The sequence below is a fragment of the Anabrus simplex genome, chromosome 14 (assembly GCF_040414725.1).
Source record: "Anabrus simplex isolate iqAnaSimp1 chromosome 14, ASM4041472v1, whole genome shotgun sequence".
In the NCBI taxonomy this organism is placed as follows: Eukaryota; Metazoa; Arthropoda; class Insecta; order Orthoptera; family Tettigoniidae; genus Anabrus; species Anabrus simplex.
In genome coordinates, this window is record NC_090278.1 from 87,448,203 (window position 1) to 87,464,691 (window position 16,489).

General features: G+C 42.2%; 1 protein-coding gene across 1 annotated transcript in view; it reads right to left on the bottom strand.

The window, feature by feature from the left end:
• LOC136885670 (diacylglycerol kinase eta) overlaps positions 1-16,489 on the bottom strand; it is a 332,289-nt gene that overhangs the window by 289,988 nt on the left and 25,812 nt on the right. The gene's annotated exons all lie outside the window — the stretch shown is intronic.

Here is a 16,489-nt window from a genome sequence, read left to right on the forward strand (position 1 = left end):
GATATGACTAAATTCAAAGAATAAACGTTACAAAAGGGAAAATTATACACATAGCTACTGAACTTTGTCAAACGTACACACATAGCTAATGACCATTTTAAGTGAGAAAATAGTGATAATAATGTAGTCGATAAACGTTATAAATGGGAAAGTATACTCATAGCCCAAAAGCGGTAAATAAACATTATACAAGCTGGTAAACGTTATAAGTGGGAAAATAATTAGATAGCTCTTAAACGATAGAAACGATAGAACATGCTCAAAACTAATGAACGCTATAATGGGAAGAACATACACATTTGGAGTCTACAAGTGTAGCATACAGCGCAACGAAAAGGGGGAAGCTGACTCTCAGCCTATTTAACTACAGCAAAATAAATTAACAAACAGTTCTGTAGAAAGTGATGAGGCCTCTAGGACTCCCCGTCATGACCATCCATCAGTACTTCACATCACAGTCGGCAAGATTACACTGACCATCTGTACTCTAACGCTCCTTTTGTGTAACATGTCTCTCGGTCATGGCCAGCCATCAATACTCCACAGTCCGGCTCTACGGCTAAATGGTTAGCGTCCTGGCCTTTGGTCACCGGGGTCCCGTGTTCGATTCCCGGCAGGGTCGCGAATTTTAACCATCATTGGTTAATTTCACTGACACGGGGCTGGGTGCGTGTGTTTTCTTAATCATCACTTCATCCTCATCACGACACGCAGGTCGCCTACGGGAGTCAAATCAAAAGAGCTGCACCTGGCGAGCCGAACATGTCCTTGGACACTCCCGGCACTAAAAGCCATACGCCATTTCATTTCATTTTCAATACTTTACATCACAGCCTAAATATCACATGGACAACCTGAGCTCTCACGCCCCTCCTTGACAACACGTTTCTCGTTCATGGCCATTCATCAATACTTCACATCACAGCCTGCACGGATGCTAGGTATCACACACTTTTTATCGCTAATGTCGTGACTAAAATCGTCAGGTGGAACCCAAATGTAAGGGGCATATTTTTGTCAAAAGTTACCAGTAAAATCAGTTATGGCAAGAATGCAATATGCAAGCGTTTGGTGGTCCAAGAATCGAAGGTGCGAGGAAGTGGTTAAAAACAAGCGAAAAGCTTTCAATTTCCTTTTGTTTTTCATCATGATTTATTTTGTTCTGAAATATGAAGAGCAAAGTAGACGTATTTTCAATAAATCATAATGGTCGTTGTATCAATTTTCAGGCTGACTTACTGTAACAGTTTACACATTTCCTCGTAACGTTTATTAAATTCGCCTTTACGTCGTTTTTCTTATTACGAGGGTCGATTCATAAGTCATGGCAACTATTTTTTTTTTCTCGCGAACAAGAAACAACACGGAAAATCTAAGATATGCATTTGGAAATATGGGGCATGTACTTATGCATAGTGTCTGAAAACAAACAGGAAATTCTCGTAGGAAAGTGACAGAACGCAGGCCATTGGTAAACATTACTTTATTATGGTATGGACAGCAAATACAGAAGACTACGTATAAAGGGCAGGTCTCCACTGGTTACAGACCTTCGAAATTGTACCGGGAGGTACACCCCAACGCCGCGCATTCGAAACTAGCGCCTAAATGAAATCCTCTATCGAACAAAGTGGAAACTAAAACTACACCAACTTGGAAATTTAATCAGAAGGTGTCACCACTAAAATATTATGTAATTTTGTTATTGTGCAGTTTCCAAACCTGAGTGAATTTCTACTTGTTTTTCTCGACATTCATCAAGAAGTTTGGACATTTTTTTCACAGAGGACACCACTAAAAACTATGATCATGCACCCTGGTGCGAGTTGTAAGAAGTTATAATTTAAAGAAGTTTTGTATTTCTAGATTTTTGTAACTGAATGATGTTCATTTATTTTTTGGGTTGGCAATATTTCCTGTTTATTTCCGCCAGTTATGAATCTAGCCAATCCCTAATTTCTGCATTTAATTTTCAACCTATCACAAGCTTCTTGTTCGATTCTACGTGTAACTTTTGAATTTATTCAATGCAATTGAGAGGGTGTGGCTTGTTTGATCTTGAATGATCTCGAACCTTCCCTGAGGGTTTATGAACTGCGGCTTTTCTCGTTTCTTGGCCAATTGATCGTCATCTTACTGTGTGTGTGTGTGTGTTAAAGCAGGAGGCGGGCGGCCTCTTTCATCGGTCAACAGAACATCTACCAGGTAATGGACACGTAATTTCTTTCTTTCTTGCTACCTCCGTAGTTCAACCCGAGGGAAAGGTCCAACTCTTTAGTTATGTAACCAGCTTTTCTAAAATGGAACTTCGTCCGGCTAATGTAAAAACTCCATAAAATCTTTAACTGTAAATCGGGGATAGAGAGTGAATTACCCTCTCAAGCTCCCCTTCATCTAGGTTTGAGGTGACTACGTTTTTATACCTGTTTTTCATTCTGTAATGTGGTAAAGTAAGTTCTATGCGAGTCACCTCAGTAGTTTGGGAATAGCCCCTGTTTCATCGGCCTAGAGCCCTTAGATTTTTAAGTGTTCATTATATTGGAGCGCAGTGTGCCTCCATTCACTTTGTGTTTGGGCCAGTTATCTAACCTGTTCTTTTTCCATGAAGGTCCAGTAGGTTGGGTATTAAATACACCTGTATAAATTATTTTCAAATTGTAAGTTGTGCCTTGAGAGGCCAGTAATTGTAAGTTGATGTTGCCTTGAGTAGGCCTGGAAAACTGAGAGCCTGTTAGCTCTTTTTCAAGTTTTGTAATTGTAAAGAGTGCCTCTGGAATGCTAGATATTTAGATTTTGGGGAGCAAGTGCTCTTGAATTATGGGATTTCTGCCCCTGAATAATTTGTGCTCTTTTGTAAATTTTGGGCTAGGAGCTCAGGAAATGTAAAGCGAGGGCTTGAAGCCCAGGATCTGTTAAGACCACTTATCTTGTCTGTACCTAGACTTGTTTTAAGGTGTTTCATTGTTCTGAAAAATTGTCAAGTTTGAAGTTCTGAAAATATAACCTTAGGTTTAAGTTTTAAATTAATTTTGATATTGTAGTTGGACCCATTCACCCCGTTGTCCACTTAATGGCTTCTTGACTTTGGGGATTAGATTACAATCACACACCTAAGGCTTCCCGCAGCTCTGCATGGCATTGGCGTGCATTTCTGCCACGGAGAATGCTATTTTAATATACGATCGTTGCTCCTGCTTGTTGATTTCCATTTTGTGACGCTCTCCCTCACACACTGAACTTGGGGGCAGTGATGTTTACATACACCATCTAGTGGCATCATACGCAAGTACATACCGTACGTTTCCAATGCATATCTTAGATTTTCCGTGTTGTCTTCTGTTCGCGAGAAAAAAAAAATAGTTGCCATGACTTATGACTCGACCTACGTATTTCTGCCACTGTTGTATATTAATATTTTAATTATTTTAGTAGCATTTTTTCAGAATAACTTCAGTATTCTTGAATCATCAACTAACTTCATGTATTAATAGCGTCACCCGCGTTTATTATTTCAGCCGGTTGATGTTTTTAACAAAATAAATAATCTATATTTATTAGTACACTTCTTTTTTTACATGAACTGCACGAAATACGTTATTTTATTTGTAATAATATGATTACTTTCAGTGCTTAAGATACTGGGTCGGTAATTGCTACAAGTAATCTTAAAACAATATAAAAGAACATATTGTTGTATGTCCGTCGCTCCCTTCTCGATCCGCCAGCCAGCTACACGCGTGCCAGTGTGTTATTCTTCGAGCCTCGACGCGCAGCCCTCAGTGCGCGTGCCTGGAACGTCGTGTGTGCTATATAAAGGAGCTCCTAGCCTGTCCAGACGCCCACTGACCCCGGTGTCCAGCTCCAGAATACACCCTACGTCGAGCACGGAGGCTACTCCTCTTGAAAATGTGCTTCGGCCAGGTGGACTGAATTTCTGGCAGTAAGAGGTCTCACCTCGGGTCACCGCTCCTCTTGCCTATTCCGCTGTCCATGCCCAGTCTTACCATTATATGCCACTATCATTCCCTAGCTAATGCAAGCTCCCATTATCGACTTAGTTTCGCTAAGTAGGAACTCTTCAGTCATTGAACTTACGTTAATGAACTCAGACACTTCAACAAAGAAGGACTCTCTGAGATATTTACGTCAGTGCTTCTGATAGTTTTCGACTATCAAGAACTTTTCATGTCACAAAGACTATCTTTCCAAAATAGTAGTGAACGTGAATACTCCAACGTGTATATAGTGTACAAAGACAGACTCTTTCTCCAAATTCATAGTTCAATTTGCTTCGAGATAACTTTCAGTTTTGTTAGTGTAAATATTGTAATTTTACATGTGAAGCAAATGAAGAAGTTGTGCTTTTTGTAAACCCAACCTTGTTTACAACACATATTATATAAAAACGAACTACCGATATATTTTCCTTATTGAGCTTACATTTGGAGTTAAGTAGTGCAGAGCGTTTGCCTTTCCAACTCTTCAACAATCAACGTACAGTTGACATGGGAGAAGCACAGTTCCGAAGATTGAATCCTAAACTTTGAGCGACTGTCCTTGTCCCTTGTGGATGCACACAGCGAGACTGAAATAAACAGGAAACTGCAGACGTCTATATCGAAACGGTATATCCGAAGGGATGATGTGATCCGAGGAATGAATACTGCTTCGTCCGCGGCATATCCATTTCGTTCAGTAATATTCCGCTCAGTTTCTTGACTGAGAGTCGTGTTCCGTTGCGTAGGGAAGGACATTTCATATTCCTGAAAAGAATATCCGGTGCCACAATCATCCACTCCACGATGTTCGAGGGTACTCCGGCCGACTTGAAGTTTTTCCAAAGCTCTGTCATGTAGTTGAGAACCTCATCTGCATTACATGTCGTGTCGATAGACTTGTAAATTTGTAGAACATCGGGTAATTCTTGCAAAATATGCTTGTTGATTACGTTGACAGCTTCATTTCTCGAAGCAAGAATTGATCTTTGACACAGCATCGGAGAAATGCTGTACCCATGCACTGTATGTTAAAAATTTCAGATCTCTGCGTGCCATAGATTTGTCTGGGCATCGCATACGTCCACACAGCCAATCACTTCCGGATATCACGCACAGAAAATAGCTTCCTGTACCATGGACTTAAACTGGCACCTTGCATTACTATTCGTCGTTTATTATTGTCTACCTCACGTACTACATGTTTCCTCTAAATAAAATATAGGATTGAGTTAGCTGGGAGTTAATACGGTCCACTCATTATTGCTGGTACAGGATAGCGAAATCCTCGCATTCCCTAACATTTTAAGTCAATTAAATGAATATCGGGTAAATATCAAATAAATAAATCATTAAAAGAATTAAAAGTAATATGAATAATTCATGAAAGCAGGAATTTACCTGTATAAAGATTCGTCTACGAATTCGCCTATGTCAAACATTTCAGGTATCAGCGTATCGTAGATTTGGCTGGGCACAAAACACATACACACAGACAAACACTTCCAGATATTACGAACTGTATACGGCCCCTCGTGTCAGGGACCGAAAATAGCTTCCTACGTCATAGACTTATAATCGCTCCTTGACTTGCAACACCTACCTTATGTATGTTGCCTGGCGACAGTGGATCTATGCATATAAACCCGGTGACAGCACAATGGATTGTCATATCCCAACACACGTTTTCCGCCGGTTTTCGTTCGTAACTCACCTACGAACGCGGAAATTTAAAATCCGGCTTCGAGGTGCATTTGGACCCCCTTTCCATCTACCTACGTTTAAAATGTCAGATCTCTACGTGCCGTAGATTTCGCTGAGCATCGCACACAGACAGACAAAACAATTTCTTTTATTACTATACCAGATGTATGCATCCAGTTTCACTAAGAGATGGCGCCAGCGAACAGTACGCAGCGTATGAATTTGACGCATACGTCAATTTGTTCGTCTGACATTAACCTACTGTGCTATTTCACTGTTAGCAGTGAATATTGTGGAATAAAAATGGACGCTATGCCGCGGGAAGATTGAAAAATAAGACGCAAATATAACCGTAAATGTCGAGAAGATCATACTTTTATCAGGTACAAGCCGAGAAAAAACATCTGGAAGACGGTGAAAAAGAATGAAAGATAGAACATTGTTACAAAATGTATTATTTAAAAAAATTCATTCGAGAAGGAACCAACGCAGGCAGATCGCTACGGTAGATTAATATGGAAAGAAGACTATATTCATAGAAGGTTTTAATTGAGAAGAAATAGAAATAATCATCAAGGAAATTGAGCAAGACAACGAAATACCGCATACTTGCGAATTAATAAATTGAAATAGAACTGGTCAGAATCGTTACGTAACCAGCTACGTCACGAGATACAGAGTGAAAGAAATACCCAGTATCATAACTTGCTTTCAAGAAGATAAGAAATAAAACAGCGATTAGAAACTAACGATAGGAAATTAAATCAGATTATAATTGAAACTTTTATAAACATATTAGTAATCTGCAAGACTTTAGCGCGATTTGAGTGAGAGAAGTTTTCTTTTTTGCTTTATGTCGCACCGACACAGATAGGTCTTATGGCGACGATGGGACAAGGAAGGGCTAGGAGTGGGAAGGAAGCGGCCGTGGCCTTGATTAAGGTACAGCCTCAGCATTTGCCTGGTGTGAAAATGGGAAACCACGGAAAACCATTTTCAGGGCTGCCGACAGTGGGGTTCGAACCTACTATCTCCCGAATACTGGATACTGGCCGCACTTAAGCGACAGCAGCTATCGAGCTCAGTGAAAGAAATATTAATATCAATATATTTCTAAATCATAGAAGGCTTTGTACACTAAGATGACGAAAGTGACCGTCTTAATCTATATTTTTGTTCTAACTGCGCAAGAAATGGCCAGTATCATGTGCTAAGAAGACCGAAGCAAGGCTGCCTGCAGATGGGGACTTGAAGCCGACAAACCTATTCCCAGATGACGGAGGAGGAGGAGAGACCTACCCAGATATTTTCCGATGGCTAACACGATGTTACAGTCTTATTGACGACATGTCCTAAGCATTTGAACATACAGCAGCGAGGGAAAACAGGAAGAAAAGATGAGTTTATGTAAATATCATTACCGTAAGTAATTTAAATAATATGTTTTTGAGAAGTGCCATTTTATATTTGTATGAAATATGTGTGTGCAGTGCTGTCGTAAATTTATATTCAAGAGAAGTGATGTTACATGTGGAAAGGCAATTGATTTTAAACACAGGAGTTTATTAGGTAGTCATCTGACCAAAAACGACAAGTTCTTTGAGTTAGGATCTATTTAACCAGTGATAACCAAGTCATGCGTTCGTAATGCTATAAATATTGAGTAAACAGGTTAACTTACTTCAGCTGTTGATATGATATGACATTGTGGTTAATGTTATGATTATATTAGAATATTATACTACGAAATGGAGAAGTTGAAAATTTATCAAACATTCCCCTCAGTGCATTATTCCAATCCCTAATCTCTCTTCGCATAAATGAATAATAGCCCAATTTGTTCTCTTGAATTCAAACTTTATCTTCATATTATGATGTTTCCTGCTTGCAAAAGCTCAACTCAAGCTTATTCGTGTACTTGTGTCATTCGACGCTATCACTCCAATAACATCTCAGAACATACCGCTTAGTCGAGCAGATCGTTTCCCAAGTCTCCCTAGCCCAAAGTCCGGCTCCATGGCTAAATGGTTAGCGTGCTGGCCTTTAGCCACAGAGGTCCCGGGTTGGATTCCCGGCAGGGTCAGGAATTTTAACCATAATTGGTTAATTTCGCTGGCTCGGGGGCTGGGTGTATGTGACGTCTTCATCATCATTTCATCTTCATCACGACGCGCAGGTCGCCGACGGGAGTCAAATCAAAAGGCCTGCATCTGGCGAGCCGAACTTGTCCTCGGACACTCCCGGCACAAAAAGCCGTACGCCATTTCATTTCCTAGCCCAAAGACTGTAACATTTTCGTAACACCCAGAACAAATCGCGCTCTTTTCCTTTGAATCTTTCTCAGTTCCCGAATCAAGTAGTCCTGCCGTGGGTCCCATACAATGGAACCATAATCTAACTGCGGTCTTACTAGAGACGTTCATGCCCTCTCCTTTACATCCTTACTACAACCCCTAAATACCCCCATAACCATGAGAACAGATCTGTAACCTTAATTACAAGCTCATTACCGTGCTTATCCCAGTGAGATACTATCACCCCGTCAACACAGTAATTAAAACTGAGAGGGATTTTCCTCTTAGTGAAACTTAAAAAAGTTCCCTGTCATGCCGTTTACCATCGACAACTACTAGTATTTTGGCATGAAAATCAATACAGAGAAGCAGCAGATGAACCCAAAATACAGTGGCGAAAAGTGAAGATTTTCTGGCGTATAAGGTCCTATAACGATCCAAGAATAAGCAAATGATCCTCTCTGTATTGATTTGAACGCACACACTTCTCAGATGTGGGTCACTCAGATGTTGACGACAACTGATAGCAATTCAATATTCAGAGAAGAACAATTTATCTTCTAAAGTGACAACGCATTAGGAAGAAGCTACAGTAAAGTGGAACTGCGGCGGGGAAATAGATTTGACAGGTTTCAATGTTCCTTATATTTATTTCTCCCTTTCATTTTTTTGCTATCCGTGCCGCATTGATCCGGCATACATTTCGCGCACCTGTACACAGCTCCATTGTAAGAAATGGCATTAATTCCCATAGCGTCGCGTCACGCTGTTTGAGACACGACAGCCAAGCGACGAATCTCCATACTGCAGCACGATCATGGTCAGCTGGTACAATAATATTGGTCTCTAAAAAAGCAAATATGGCAGAACGAAGCAGTGACGGAAAAAGTACAATATAAATGTAATTGGGATTAATGAATTGCAGTTGCCTGAGTATCATTTTTTCAATTATTTCACAGAATGCGAGTCGTTAGGAAATCACCGACTGGAAGGAAAAAGAGATTACTCCATTTTTATGTTAATACACTGACTGACAGAGCAAATGCAACACCAAGAAGGAGTGGTCAGAACTTTATGCCAATTGCAGGGTAGACTGACGTCACTGAGGTATGCTCATGATGTGAAACGCGCCGCTGTGCTGCGCACGTAGCGAACGATAAATGGGACACGGCGTTGGCGAATGGCCCACTTTGTACCGTGATTTCTCAGCCGACAGTCATTGTAGAACGTGTTGTCGTGTGCCACAGGACACGTGTATAGCTAAGAATGCCAGGCCGCCGTCAACGGAGGCATTTCCAGCAGACAGACGACTTTACGAGGGGTATGGTGATCGGGCTGAGAAGGGCAGGTTGGTCGCTTCGTCAAATCGTGTCCACGGTGCAGCGCCTGTGGCGAAGATGGTTGGCGCAGGGACATGTGGCACGTGCGAGGGGTCCAGGCGCAGCCCGAGTGACGTCAGCACGCGAGGATCGGCGCATCCGCCGCCAAGCGGTGGCAGCCCCGCACGCCACGTCAACCGCCATTCTTCAGCATGTGCAAGACACCCTGGCTGTTCCAATATCGACCAGAACAATTTCCCGTCGATTGGTTGAAGGAGGCCTGCACTCCCGGCGTCCGCTCAGAAGACTACCATTGACTCCACAGCATAGACGTGCACGTCTGGCATGGTGCCGGCCTAGAGCGACTTGGATGAGGGAATGGCGGAACGTCGTGTTCTCCGATGAGTCACGCTTCTGTTCTGTCAGTGATAGTCACCGCAGACGAGTGTGGCGTCGGCGTGGAGAAAGGTCAAATCCGGCAGTAACTGTGGAGCGCCCTACCGCTAGACAACGCGGCATCATGGTTTGGGGCGCTATTGCGTATGATTCCACGTCACCTCTAGTGCGTATTCAAGGCACGTTAAATGCCCACCGCTACCTGCAGTATGTGCTGCGGCCGGTGGCACTCCCGTACCTTCAGGGGCTGCCCAATGCTCTGTTTCAGCAGGATAATGCCCGCCCACACACTGCTCGCATCTCCCAACAGGCTCTACGAGGTGTACAGATGCTTCCGTGGCCAGCGTACTCTCCGGATCTCTCACCAATCGAACACGTGTGGGATCTCATTGGACGCCGTTTGCAAACTCTGCCCCAGCCTCGTACGGACGACCAACTGTGGCAAATGGTTGACAGAGAATGGAGAACCATCCCTCAGGACACCATCCGCACTCTTATTGACTCTGTACCTCGACGTGTTTCTGCGTGCATCGCCGCTCGCGGTGGTCCTACATCCTACTGAGTCGATGCCGTGCGCATTGTGTAACCTGCATATCGGTTTGAAATAAACATCAATTATTCTTCCGTGCCGACTCTGTTTTTTCCCCAACTTTCATCCCTTTCGAACCACTCCTCCTTGGTGTTGCATTGTCACTGTCAGTCAGTGTATCTTTAGGATCGATTTTAGAGATTCGAATCAAGAAGGACAAGCCCACGTACATGGCACTGGACAATCTTCCGGAGCTCATTCGTTACATACTGTATTTGAAATCAGCACACCTAAATTAGGGTAAATCACCTCTTCAATCTATCGCCGGAGGGATTTTTTTTTCACAGGCCGGTCCCATCTATCCCACACTTAAATCGAAAAATTGATTCATGACGCATTCGAATATTCTATGCGATACAAGTGAATGATATTTGAAACTCATTCGATTATTTATTCGATATCTGAATAATCGGATGGAGGTTATTCGATTATTAAGAGTATTCGATTACCCCATCACCCTTAAACCGTATGCAAAATGTTCCGTTTTTTTAAAATCGCGGTTTAGTCGACAGTATGTTAAAGGGTCAGCCCGAAGGCTGATTTGATCTTCAACAGCTCCACCATTACCTGTCATAGGTGGCCCAGCAGTCACTGAGGAGGCGTACTAGGGAAATGAGGAGTGAGGTAGTTTCTCGTTGTTTTCCACGCCGAGCCAGAAAAAAAGCGGTAATGCGGTTGTGATCGAGTTCAGGCCCACCGACTTCGGGTAATTATTGAAAGGGGAGAGCACGATTAACACGAACACAGGCATTAGAAATGAGGAACAACTATTAATGCAAACATTCCTATATAATAACAATATTCACAAACAGAACAATAATAGAGCTTGTTTCTCAGATACATTTTTGAACGAGTTTTATGTACGGAATTTTCAAAAATATTCACAAGAAAACAAAAGAAATAGAACGCGATTCATATATAAATATTTAACTTAAAGGAATGCTTTTTTACGAAGCTATCAGAAATAATCACAAGTTAAAAAAATTAGAACTTGCTTAATAAATATTCTTAATAAATGTCCTATTACTATCACTGGATGAGGTGGGTGAATCAGTGGATCGTTTCCACCCACCCCTGTCTAAAATGTGACGTGCCCTAACGACCTCATGAATGTAAGGCCATATCTGTAAAATATGTAAATGTTTCTAGATGTAGTTTAATAATGTTAATTATTTAAGGAGATTTATTTTTATTTTTTTAATTTATTTAATGTGTTGTAAATATGTATATCAAAAGTTCTCTAGATTTAGTTTGAACTTGGTTATTATTTCAGGAAATTAGCGTTGTTTATTTAAGGTGTATTGGTTGTATATTATGTTTTATTGAATCATCGTTAAATGGGAAAATATCCTGTATGTTATGCAATTCATGATACAAAATGCGAGAAGCTCTACCGCCTGAAATTTACTTCTCTAAAGGAACGCCCGCTTTTTACTCTCATTTCTTGATATTAAACCACCTACCACCTTCTCCAGATTTAACTTAACATCTGTGCCATATCTGCATGGCTAATTCCCAGTTATTACTCTTCGGCTATTGCTAATGGCCTCTTGCGGCCTCACCTTGGATGACTTGATAACTTCCATGAATATACTAGAGAGGGCAGGCAGCTCCCTAGATGTTGGGCACTGACGGTCGTATCTTTCTGACGAGATGTTAATTTTATCTCGTTGACTCGAATCGTTGTTTGTTACCTTGAGAGAAGAATAAAAAATGGACTCCACGCCTATCGGAGTAGCGTTTCTGACGTACAGAAAAGTCTTTAAACGCTTCCAACTTACCATGTACTACCATCCTTCTCCTTTCTTTGACCGTTAATATACTCCAGGTATGGGTGTTCTTTCGTAATATTTGTTCAATGATATATAGGTGATTGATATGTGTTGTTCGCTCCGCAGTATGAATGGACCGCATGTTTTTCCTTGTGATTGTTGGGATTATGATATGTTTGATGGTACGGTCTCATATTACTACTGTGTTCATGCGCTACATGTTTATGTAATTCGCCATCTGATGACTGATTCCGTTTTGTGTCGGCGCGAGCTTCCACTCGTGCCGTACGAAGTGGGGATTTTCCCCTTTGTGACATATTATCACCTTGGTCCAGAGTCATTTCTCTTTTATCCCGTACTGAAATCCTACGAATTTTATTTTTTCCCGTACTGAAATCCTACGAATTTTATTTTTTAACTCTGGGTTTTCTCCTTGATGCGTGGGGGTTGGAGGATCTGGGGTTATTGTTATTAATGAGGGTGGTGTGCGGGCGTTGTTGAGTGGAAATGATATGGAATATACTCACTGGAAGTAACGACCTCTCTTTTGATCTGTTGCGCCATTTATAAATACTGGCACCATTTGGAATGCATTATACTTAATTGAGTGATCCCGCCGTATGTTTAAATATGATTCTTTGTGACCTGATGCTCACGAAATAATGTCGTGCCAACAACACAATCTGGACTGATTATGTATGTATGCGTTCTTTATCCTTTTTAAATTGAATTAATTTCCTTTTCCTCTACTTTCGTTTCATGATTTGAATAAACCCTTATTTCCTGTATTTGAATTTTATTGCTTATAAATCTAGTCTCTTACTATTATTGTCAAGAGGCTCGTTTCCAGTTCAAGGCTGCTTGCACTTAAGCTTTTTCTAGTCGCGATCTGCGCTTCAACCTTCGTTTTGTATCTTATTGGTACTGGGATTGCTTCCCCGATGCAAGAGGGTGTGGCTCACATCAAGGAGGAGAATATTTTGGGGCAGAAAACTCCCCCCCCCCTCTAAACTCGGCGCCACTAATCTAGTACAAAATATTCTGTATTCAGACCAAAAATATCACTCATCACAGTTGAGAATAGCTCCTCTGGCTGTGTGGTAGCGGTACTAGTGTGCATGAACGGCATGTACAGAATGGGAGAATCATTTTAACATATGTCTTATAGCCCGGAGTCGGCCACAAAGCCACAGCAGTTTACCTGGTCTGCCATACAATCGTACAGTTCGTACGTCAGTCCTCGGGATCAGTGCTGATGAACTCGTGGACTGGGAGCTAAAAGCTCTCACAGGGACATCTCATCCTAATAAGATCAACTGGCTCCAAGTCCGATCCATACTTATATTTTAAGTTTTGTAGGAACTATTTCGCAAGTTGTTCGTATAACGTTTTAAATGTTTTTGTAGCTTTTAACTTCACTCATGGTTTTTAGAACCCTCTGTGGGTGGGGCAGATGAAGAATACACCCATGGTATCCCCTGCATGTCGTAAGAGGCTACTAAAAGGCGCGATCAAGGGATGGTGACATTAACCTGCGATTAGTACCATTACGTGCCGAACAGCATGAGTCGACGTTTCTTGCGGATAAAACCACCTTGGGAGGAAAACTACGTTACATAGGAGCAGTACCATTATGCGAGAAACACTACGGGTCTGGGCGTTGCTTGTGGTAAACCTGTGTATTCCACCGGTCGGTTCCACTGTGTTCAGAATCTTTCTCTCTTTTCACTCTAACTTAGCGAATGTACAGTTCTGAGAGAGGATAAGACATTCTGACGCATAGAGGGATACCGGCTTGACGACGGTGTTTTAATGATGACCGTTGGCATTTATAGTAAATCACATTTTGTTATATACGTTCCGGCTGGTTTGGAAATCTACATGCATATTTTTTCTCTGATATTATGGTGCTCTGGTTTGTTGTTTACGTTCGCGACAGAGAACGTGGTGCCCGGGTGGAAATGAGCTGCGAGAGACTTGTACTCTATACTCCACACTCCACTATCGATTAGCTTGTGCACGTGCTGCCTGGGTCGAGAACCCGGCCTCTACGGCGGCAAACTAAGAGTCCTCCTCTACACTCCTCTCTTGAGGTACAACAGAACAAGCTCCCTCTGTGGGTCACAGGTACAGTGCTCCGGTTCACACCCAGCAGAAGTAATCGGATGTTAGAAGGGCGAAGAAAAGATCATCGGACACTCCAAGTCGTACGATGTGGGCATATCTAGTGACATAATTGGTGTTTACCAAACTTCAGCCAGAGATCGCCTAACAGAAATCCATTTTTCTGGCCATCTGGTAGCTGGAAATGGAACGTCCAATGCGCAGGAAAATGTTTTGGGAAGAAAGATAGTGGGCGAGTTCCCACTCGCTGGTCCAACAATATAAAGTATGTGACTGGGTTGAACCTCTTCAGCGCAGCATGTCTGTGTCGAGGACCACTAGAGAACAGCCTCCGTGTTGGTCAAGATCCTCAGAATTGAGAGGAAAATGAAAGAGAGTACCCCACCGGTCCAAAAAAGAAATGGAAGAATAGTAGCCCCTCCGATCTCCGCAAGGGAGCAACTTCGAATTTCCGGCGACAGGCCGAACAAGATTTCCTCGCAGATGACATTAGTGCATCTTCCTGACGTATAAGGAGCAGTCAAATGAAAACCGAACACCCGCCGTAACACACATTCCGCGCGAAAGGTGACAAGACTGTAGTTACGTATCGATACTGCCATCGCTATGGTAGGAGAACTGCGCAGTGACAACTCACAGGTGGACGTAGTTCTTTGGTTATGTCTTTGCTGGTGCGCGAACTGCTCTACTGTATTCGTCCAGCTGTAGAAATGGAGGCAAGCAGAGAAGTGTGGTTCGTTTTCTGGTGGCTGAGGGAGCTGGAGTAGGTGTGTTCGTCCAGCTGTAGAAATGGAGGCAAGCAGAGAAGTGTGGTTCGTTTTCTGGTGGCTGAGGGAGCTGGAGTAGGTGGAACACTGCATGTCCATGACGAACGTGCACGAGTGGCATAGGGCGCACATCACTGCCCAGGACAGGCCCAAGCGATGGGGCGGATTGGTGGCCTAATCCGGGAAAACCGATGAATCACGAAGAAAGAAATTCTTGTTCAGGTCGGCATTAGCCATGGCTCCCTGCATGCCATTATCAAAAATCACTGTCTAGCATTTCTGCAAAAATTTCGCGCAGTGGGTTCCGCGTCAACTGACGGAGGGACAAAAGATTGACAGAATGACGTCATATCCGAGTCATCTGCAGCGGTACCAGCATGCTCAGCGACCAGAAAACGAACCACACTTCTCTGCTTGCCTCCATTTCTACAGCTGGACGAACACACTAGACCAGTCCGCACACCAACAAAGACATAACCCAACAACTGCGTGCACCTGTGAGTTCTCCTAACAGAGCGGTGCGTAATAACAGTGCTGCCACCTTTAACGCGGATTGTGTGTTATGGCGGGCGTTCGGTTTTCATTTGACTGCGCCTTATATGTAGAAAGTTCAGCGAGGGGTATTTTCCTAGGAAAGCTCTTGCGGCCGCCTGCCTGCTAACTCGCTCTTTTATTCTCCTATGATATTCAAACAATTCCTACGCTTTCATTAAAACAACGGCAACTCCTTGATGCAAGTGTAATGAACTAGTATAACTTGGAAACAATTCTCTAAAGCCATGGGTAAATAGTGGAAATATCGAGCTCGATTAAGGTATTATTATTATTATTATTATTATTATTATTATTATTATTATTATTATTATTATTATTGTACCGGGAGGTACACCTCAACTCCGCACATTAAAAAAAGCGCCTTAAGGAACGCTATCTCTCATACAAATCTCGAAACATTTAGTGCATGAAGTTGGGACATTAATCGGAAGATGTCACTCATAAATAATAGAGTATTGTGTTATTTTAACGTTTCCTAAACTGTCTGGATTTATTTATTTTGTTTTGGGGTACAGCGAAAAGTTTGAACTTTTCTCCATAGATGTCCTTACAAAAACTGTGAACATGCACTCTGGTGCACGGTGGAAGAACTAGTGATTTAAAAAAGTTATGTGTTCGTATGTTTTCTCAACTAAATTAACTTTTATTTATTTTGATATTTCAAGGTTTGCAATACTTCCTTCTCGTCCCGCCAGCTTTGACTCTGGCCAATGGGAAATTTTCTGTAGTTATTTTTCAGCCATTAATAGGCTTCTTGTAACCTTTTTTTTTTCTCTAGGGTCTTTACGTCGCACCGACACAGATAGGTCTTATGGCGACGATGGGATATGAAAGGCCTAGGAGTTGGAAGAAAGCGGCCATGGCCTTAATTAAGGTACAGCCCCAGCATTTGCCTGGTGTAAAAATGGGAAACCACGGAAAACCATTTTCAGGGCTGCCGGTAGTGGGATTCGAACCTACTATCTCCCGGATGC